This window comes from Echinops telfairi, unplaced genomic scaffold (assembly GCF_000313985.2).
Source record: "Echinops telfairi isolate 266 unplaced genomic scaffold, ASM31398v2 ScPeMD7_7424;HRSCAF=8462, whole genome shotgun sequence".
Taxonomy (NCBI): domain Eukaryota; kingdom Metazoa; phylum Chordata; class Mammalia; order Afrosoricida; family Tenrecidae; genus Echinops; species Echinops telfairi.
This window is the reverse complement of record NW_022111324.1, coordinates 90,744,643-90,753,579: the sequence shown is the minus strand read 5'-3', so window position 1 is coordinate 90,753,579 and position 8,937 is coordinate 90,744,643. Positions and strand designations below refer to the sequence as shown.

At 39.4% G+C, this 8,937-nt stretch overlaps 1 protein-coding gene across 7 annotated transcripts in view; it reads left to right on the top strand.

Annotated features, from left to right (window-relative positions):
• PCNX2 (pecanex 2) overlaps window positions 1–8,937 on the top strand; it is a 326,649-nt gene that overhangs the window by 115,388 nt on the left and 202,324 nt on the right. The window lies entirely within an intron of this gene.

The following is an 8,937-nucleotide window of genomic DNA, read 5'->3' as shown; positions in this document are numbered from 1 at the left end:
ACAGGTTCCATAAGAGTTACCCATCTCTTATTATAGGTTTTACAAATTTTCAGTGATTTAGTATATCAAAACATAGACTAGTGCTTTAAAATAGTATTAGCTCTTATTATTGTATTTAAAAAGTCAACCCAACATTGACCCATAGTTCTGAAGACCTAATTTCTGGGACTCTGAAATTCTTGTGATGACATCAAGGTGCTTACTTGTGACCTGTTGTGTAACTTGTGACCTCTTTGTGATCACAATGATCAATGAGTCGATAAAGGCAGTTATGAATGATACCATCTTTGTGTGTGTGTGCGCATCGCTGGCCAACTACAACTCTCAGTCAAGTGAGGGCTGTTAAACGGTAAGCTCCTTACTGCTTTCCATGAGCTCGCCAATCCCGTTCAGCGGGAGGGGTGAGGGCCCCAGCTTTTCCTCTGGGCTCCTTACAGATGAAAACCCTGATAGGAAGTCCAATCTCACATTCCCTCTTCCCATTGATTAGTAGCAGGTGTTCACTACCCCTAGACCCGCTCCATACCTGCTCTTGTGTGCCCGCTCATCACTTTCCTTCCTAGTAAGTCACGTGACTAGAGGAGGGGCTTCTTCACCTGGCGCGGTGTTTCAGAATGTCTCCGAGTTAAAATATAAAACCAAGAAAAATGTTGATAAAATAGGAACCTAGCCCATGATCAGAATTTCAGTCATGGTCTTCCTACCCATCAGTACTTTTTTCTACCCGTTCTATTATTTTTCACTTCAATACTTTATATTAATTAAATGTACATCCATTAGAACACACACGACTTAGATACCGATATAGACACATACCTACACACACTCAAACACATTCACTCACATAGACATACAGAGAAACACGCACTCACACACACTCAAATACAAACACACACAGGCACAAATAAATATGCTTGCACCCTCGCGTGTCACAAACACGCATATACAGATTTGTTAAATGAGAAAAATATTTGTTTTTACTTTATCATAAATTAATTTCCTCAACTGCCATCCAGAAGCAGCTGCAAATTGGATCTCACAATGTCGCCTTCCATCCCATCCTTCTCAGAGCACTTTGTAGCAGGGGACTCTTAGTGGTGATGCTTAATTAGTGTCTGACTTCCTCGATTCATTAGCATTCAATAGCATACCTACACTATAGTTAGCACTAAATGGATATTTCTTGAGTGATTGAACAAGTGAACATAAATTATGTCTTAAATTCTTACAAAATTAATGTATAAATGAACTTTTGGAACACTTGCCATTCATAATCAGGTATTGCTTGTTGTCATTCTTGTACTGTCCAAGTCAGCCCTTTAGTAGGTAGGGAACTAAGCAACATTTTTTGAAGATGAACTATATGAAGAGATCCAGGGGAAAAGGCCCGGCAGATATCCCATAGACTGCCAGAAGAACAAGCATGTCCGTCTTGGCAGATGGACCACCCAATGCTCCTTGGAAATGAGGATGGTAAAACTCCACCTCATGCGCTTTGAAAATGCTATTGGGAGGGAGCAAGACCTCATACTTGATAAAAATCCTCAACACGTGCCTGCAACTTTTAGTAATAACCTTGTTTTACAATAAGCTATTGGCTGTGCAGATTCTTATCTCTTTCTTTAAATCAGTTCCATTAGTAAGAGGAGAGAGGCAGGAATTTGTATTACTTTCCAGATGGTTGACTTCAGCTAAAGCCAGAGTTAGGTTGATTTTGTAATATTTTTCCGTGTTATTTGAATTCTGTGTGCTTTCTCCCAGGTTTACAGACCTACTAATGAATATCAATTGCATTTAACAAAAGAAATAAGCAACCCATTCATTTTATATTTGTTATTGTACATTTTGCTTGAAAAGAAATATAACAGTTCCAGAAGTTCTGACTTTCTGGTAATTATTAGGAAAAAAGTGTAGGGAAATGGGAGAGAAAACTATACTCCTGCATAGTGGTATATTAATAAACAAACAAAAATGTTTTTCACAAGGAAAATTACCAACAACTACAGGGATGTTTTTATTTTTGGATGAAAAGATGAAACTATTCCAGCAATTTTGAGCATAATTTCCCCAAAGCTCTATTAGTGGAGTAGCCCTACTAATATAACAAATGTCTGACTGTGTGTTAGGCCAGGTTTACTAGAGAAACAAATCCAGTGTTTGAAAGAGCCTGGTATCAAGAAGTAATTGCATATAAAGGAAATATCCCAGCCCAGTCCAACTCAAGTCCGATGTTAGTCCATAAGTCCCTCCTCAGACTCACACAGCCACATGCAATGACGCAGAATGCAGAAATATCACAGGCCGGTGGGTGCAAAATCACGTGGATCCAATGGCAGTGGCTCTGGCAGCAATCAGGGTCAGCCAGCAGGAAGGTGAAGGGGAGGGGGTGGGGTTCCCAGGACCCCCCCCCCTAGTTCTTTTTATTTATCTATCTATCTATCTATCTATCTATCTATCTATCTATCTATCTATCTATCTATCTATTTATTTATTTATTTAATTTCTAATCATTTTATTAGGGGCTCATACAATTCTTATCACAATCCATACATACATCAATTGTGTAAAGTGCATTTGTACATTCACTGCCCTCATCATTCTCAGAACATTTCCTCTCCACTTACGCCCCTGGCATTAGGTCCTAATATTTCCCCTCCCTCCCCGCTCCCCACTCCCTCATGAGCCCTTGATAATTTACAAATTATTATTTTGTTATATCTTGCCCTGTCCGACGTCTCCCTTCACCCACTTTTCGGTTGTCCGTTCCCCAGGGAGGAGGTCACATATAGTTCCTTGTGATCGGTTCCCGCTTTCCAACCCACTCTCCCTCTACCCTCCCAGTATCACCACTCACACCACTGGTCCTGAAGGGATCATCCACCCTGGATTCCCTGTGTTTCTAGTTCCTACATGCGCCAGTGTACATCCTCTGGTCTAGCCAGACTTGCGAGGTAGAATTCGTGTCATGATAATGGTAGCGGGGAGGAAACATTTAGGAACTAGAGGAAAGTTGTATCTTTCATCGTTGCTACATCGCACCCTGATTGGCTCGTCTCCTCTCTGAGACCCCTTTGCAAGGGGATCTCCAGTGGCCTGCTAATGGGCTTTGGGTCTCCACTCCGCACTCCCCCCTTCATTTACCATGGTAAGATTTTTTTGTTCTGACGATGCTTTATACCTGATCCCTTCGACACCTCGTGATTGCATAGGCTGGTGTGTTTCTTTCATGTGGGCTTTGTTGCTTCTGAGCTTGATGGCCGCTTGATTACCTTCAAGCCTTTAAGACCCCAGACGCTATACTTTTTGATAGCCGGGCACCATCAGCTATCTTCGCCACATTTGCTTATGCACTCATTTGTCTTTAGTGATCCCTTCAACACCTCGTGATCACACAGGCTGGTGTGCTTCTTCCATGTGGGCTTTTTTGCTTCTGAGCTAGATGGCCGCTTGTTTACCTTCAAGCTTTTAAGACCCCAGACGCTATATCTTTTGATAGCCGGGCACCATCAGCTTTCTTCACCACATTTGCATATTCACCCACTTTGTCTTAGCGGTTGTGTCAGAAGGTGAGCATCATAGACTGCCATTTAATAGAAGAAAGTATTCTTGCTTTGAGGGAGTACTTGAGTGGAGGCCCAATGCAGGACCTTCCTTATGAGAAGGCTGCATCTGCAAGGTGTCACCATCAGGCTGTGACCTGATTGACAGGCAAGACTCCACCCTTGCATGTTTATATATCTTCAAATTGTCATGAAATTATGCAACTACTACAGACTGATTTTTCATTCAAGTTAACTGCTACTTGGCAGGTGTGATACAGTGACACTGTTTTTCTTCCATTCCATCTCTCCAGTTTTCATTTCATAGGTTAGAGATTTTACAATCTAGTACATCCTGGGGAAGATCCAGTTCACAGCCCTCCAGGTTGAATGCTGCACATCCCGCACTGTTTCATTAAGTTCTAATTCTGCACACACAGCCAGGTCATCTTCGGTTGTAGCTTATAGAGTCTCTTACCATTTCCTTTTTCCTTTGCCATTAGTCATCATGCTCGCCTTCTTTTCACATCGTTAGTTTTGGTGTCATGGGATGATGTTTTTCTTATAGCAAATACCTCCTTCCTCATGTTTTGCTGAACCACTTCCAATATTTGGCTCCCTTCAACATTATTTCATATTTTCCCTGTAGCTCATTCCCAAGGTGGTTTTTATCACATACATGACATTTTGAGGAGTACATTAATGAAATCACATCACACATTTCCTCTGCCTTATCCAGGCAAACACAATACTCATTGGTTGGTTTTGAGTCGTAGAATTAAGAGACTAATCAGTTTCTTAAATATATAGATTAAAATTTTGCTGCTTTTTACTACATTCCCTACAATTAAATTTATATTTACTTACATGGCTTTCCTTTCCTATTTCTAATTGTATTCACAATAATGGAAAAATATATCTTGTATAGTATGACTATCATAACAATATTTGCATATTTTGCCTACTTAAGGAAATAAATTTCTTATAGACTATCTAGGTTTTCATAATAGAGTTAAAATCTTTGCACAACCATGGAAGAAGCACACCACCCTGTGTGACAACGAGTTGTCAAAGGGATCAGGTATCAGGCATCAAAGAACAAAAAATCATATCATTTGTAAATGAGGGTGAGTGCAGATTGGAGACCCAAAGGCCATCTGTAGGTAACTGGACATCCCCTTACAGAAGGGTCGCGGGGAGGAGATGAGCCAGTCAGGGTGCAGGGTAGCAGTGATGAAACATATATTTTCCTTCTAGTTCTTAAATGCTTCCTCCCCCCTGCTATCATGATCCCAGTCTACCTTAAAAATCTGGCTAGACCAGAGGATGTACATTGTTACAGATAGGAACTGGAAACAGGGAATCCAGGACAGATGATCCCTTCAGGACCAGTGGTGAGAGTGGTGATACCGGGAGGGTGGAGGGAAGGTGGGGTACAAAGGGGGAACCGATTACAAGGATCTACATATAACCTCCTCCCTGGGGGACTGACAACAGAAAGGTGGGTGAAGGGAGACATCGGACAGTAAGATATGACAAAATAATAATAATTTATAAATTATCAAGGGTTCATGAGGGAGGGGGAAAATGAGGAGCTGATATCAAGGGCTCAAGTAGAAAGCAAATGTTTTGAGAATTATGAGGGCAACAATTGTACAAATGTACAGATGACCCAATGGATGGATGGATGGATGAATTGTGATAAGAGTTGTATGAGCCCCCCCAATAAAATGATTAAAAAAATTTTTTGCACAACATAGATTATGACAAGATTACCATATGTTCAAACCCCAAAACATTATTCTAACATCAAGAAAAGACCCATTTATTGTAGCCAATTTCATGATATAAAAGTTTACTTTCATAGTGAGTTGTAACTGTTTCTCAGTTATTGTAGAGAGGTTTTTCCCATACTTAAAAAAACCCCAAACTACTAAAGCACCTTTTTATTATGATTTGGACAAAAGTTTAAAAATTGGGTTTCCGTTCAATAATTCATGCACATTTTGATTTGTGACATTAATTACCATCCTCACAATGTAAAAGCTCTGCATCTGACTTTTTCTCCGTGTTTACCATTTTTATTCACCCTCTTTGCTTTCTGCCTTCTTAGCCTTGTCACTAGGAAACTGTTGCTTTGATCGCCTGTGGTTTGTTGTTTTAGAGAGTGAGTACCTACTTGGGGTTATTGTTCACCCTTACAGGCCTATTGTTTGGCTGGAAGTTGAGCCAGTGAGGTTGCATAAAGGAATACTTGGAGCCATATTCTTGGATGTTCCACGAGTTTCTACCAGACCGATAAATCTGTTTGTTTTTTTGAAAATTTATGTTCCACATTTGTCCCACTTCATTCAGAACGCTCTACTGTCTTCCCTTTCAGAGTAGTCAGCAGCGATAGCAGGGCACTGTCTAGCTCTGATTGTAGGGTCTCAGAGGCTGTGGTTCTTGCCGTTCATTGTCCATCAGGCTAATTGTTTCTGTGCTTCTTCTGTTTTCTTCGCTCTGCTTTGCTCAGAACAGGGAGAAACCAATAATGGCGCCTTAGAGAGCTGCTCAGAAGCCTTTAAACCCTAGTTGCTACTCTCCAAAGTAGGATAAAGAGCACTGTCGTTGTGGACCTATATTAAGGGGTTTGGTTATGGCAAAGGGACTTAATAAGTTTCCACAATTTTCATGGATATATGGCACGTCTAAACAAATATGTAGAAATCTCCTCTGTTAAACCTGTATGTATCCTTTCTAGACCTGTTCAGCTAAGTGGTCACTTGCAGACTATTGTTAGTACTGTTATTGCAGTATCGGGGATGTAATAGTATTCATCTCTGTTGCCTTCCACTTTTATACCTCACTCTGTGTCATTCTTTGCCTGGGTAAATTTTAGCTGACCACCCCTATTGCAAATTGCCTTTCTTTTCACCTATGTTAATATTTATCTCCCTTCTGTTTAGTGATTTCCCCTCCCTTTCTCTTCCATCCTTGTAACCTTCAAATAACGTTTCTGTGTGTAACACTTTCATTGGCTTTTGATAGTAATGGACTGATATAATATTTATCCTTTTGTGATTGCCTTCTTTTACTCAGCACAAGGTCCTCCACTTCACCCCTGTTGTGAGGTGATTCTCAGATTCCTCTCATTCGCTCCCTACCATTGAGTTGCTTCTGACTCAGAGTGACCCCATAGGACAGGCTCACACAGAATACAATTGCCCGTATGGGTTTCCGAGGCTGTGAGTCTTTGTGGGAGAAAACAGTCCCATCTTTCTCCCCTGTAGTGAGTGGTGCTTTCACACCGCTGTCCTTGTGATTTGCCACCATGTGTAATTTTCTATTTTTATCTTTGTGTCTAAGGTGTGTCTCTTGTAGATAATGATGGGTCCTGATTTCTTATTCATTCTGTCACTGTCTCTTATCTGGTGCATTTCATTAATTTGTATTCCATATAAAGTGTAACTATTGAGAGGTATTTTACTACTGCCGTCTTGCTGTGTTCTTTTTGTGTTGTAGATGATTTCTTTGCTCGATATGTTGTTGTTTTTCTGTGTTTGTTTTGTTTATGATTTTCTTGGCATTTGCTCTGTTCCTTTGTTTTAGTGCTTGGTAAGTCTTTACAGTATTCTAATTTTTTGCTTTAATGAGATTTTTTTTGATGATTAATTTTATTTGAGATAACTCTGTAATTTATTATTACCTTCTTATGCTTAATACAGTCCACCCCAAATTGACATCACCTTATTTCCTCCTTTTGAATGTTCTATAACTACACCATTTATTCCTTCTTTTTGGTTTGCACTTGTTACTGTTTATAAGTTGACATCACTGGTGCTCTTTTTTCAGCTTATAGGTTTAATTTAATTCATACTTTGATAGCTGAGTTAATGTTGTCATGCGTTTTAATTTCAGATTGTTGGCTATCATTGAGAGTTCTCTGTCCAAAGGAATCCCTTTCCCATTTCTTTTATGGGTTGTCTGTTGGTTTGTTGTCAATTTATTTAATTTCTATTTATCTGGAAATGTCATAATTTCACTGTCATATTTGAGGGACCGTTTTGGTTGATATATAATTTTGGGTTGGCCCTTTTTTTCCCCCTTTAGTGTTTCATATTTATCATCCTATTATCTTTTGCCTGCATGATTTCTACTTAAAATTAGAGCTAGTCTTATTGGGTCTACTTTGTACATAACTTTTCATATTTCCAGAACTGCTTTGGGTTTTTTATCTTTCTTTGTCTTTATAAAGTTTGATTATAATATATCTTGGTGATTTTATTTTGGGATTGAACCTATTTTGGATTTTTCGAGTTTCTTGGATAAATGTCTTCTTATCTTTCTTGATTTTAGGGACATTTCTTCCAATAAATCTTTGACAACTTTTTTTTAGGCCTTTAGTTGTCTCTTCCTGTTCTGTAAATCCTATCACATATATGTTATTTCTCTCAGCGTTTTTCCACATAATTCTTAGGCTTTATTTTTTTCTTTTTTTTTCCTGAATGTTCCTCTAATAGATATGCATTAAGAGTTTTATCTTCTCTTGACCCCAGTGAATAGGTTAGCAGATGTGGCTGAGTGGCATTACTGACTCTTGACTGATGGGCGTTAAAAAAAACAGGGGTAAAGGGGAAGAAAAGAAAAATAAAATGACCTAATGTCGGGGGATTAAATGTAGAGAAAATGTTTTGAGAAACGATGTACAAATGCGCTTTACACAATTGATGTGTGTATGGATTGGGATAACAGTTGTGTGAGCCCCTAATAAAATGTTAAAAAAGAAAAAAAAAGAAAAGTAAGGGTTCATAAGAAAATGAAAAAAAAAAAAAAAAAAATAAAATGTAGGGGAAGAGGTGAACAAAAAATTAAGGAAAAATAAAAAAGAAAGAAGAAAGATAAAGTAGAAAGAAGAAAGATTTAAAAGGGAGGAAGGCAGCTCAGTGCTCGTGCAAACGCTCACCCAGAGCTGCAATGGGAGTCCAGCGCTCGTTCTGTGGGAGGAGCATTTCCACATGAGGAGGGATTAGGTAGAGTACCATTGGTCTAGCTCAGGGATCGGCAAACTGCAGCTCTCCAGTCTTACGTGGCTTTTGCAGTACATACACTTGACTCTGAAATAAAATTGAAAAAAAATGTAAAGGATATTATTCAGATAATGATGATTTCACTTGCTTGGAAAAATGTATTTGTGGTTCTCGGATAATTTTTGAATTGTTGTGAGGGACAGGATTGGCTCTCCTGTCTCAAGAGTTTGCCAACCCCTGGTCCAGCTGGTGCTCACTCCATCGATTATTGTAGCACCAGTGGAGCAGGCCCTCTGACCATGGAGGCAGTGGGGGTGTCATTCCTACTCAGCAGGAAAAATAAAAATAGAAAGGAATAGGTTGGGAAGAAGACAAAGCCACAAAAGAAA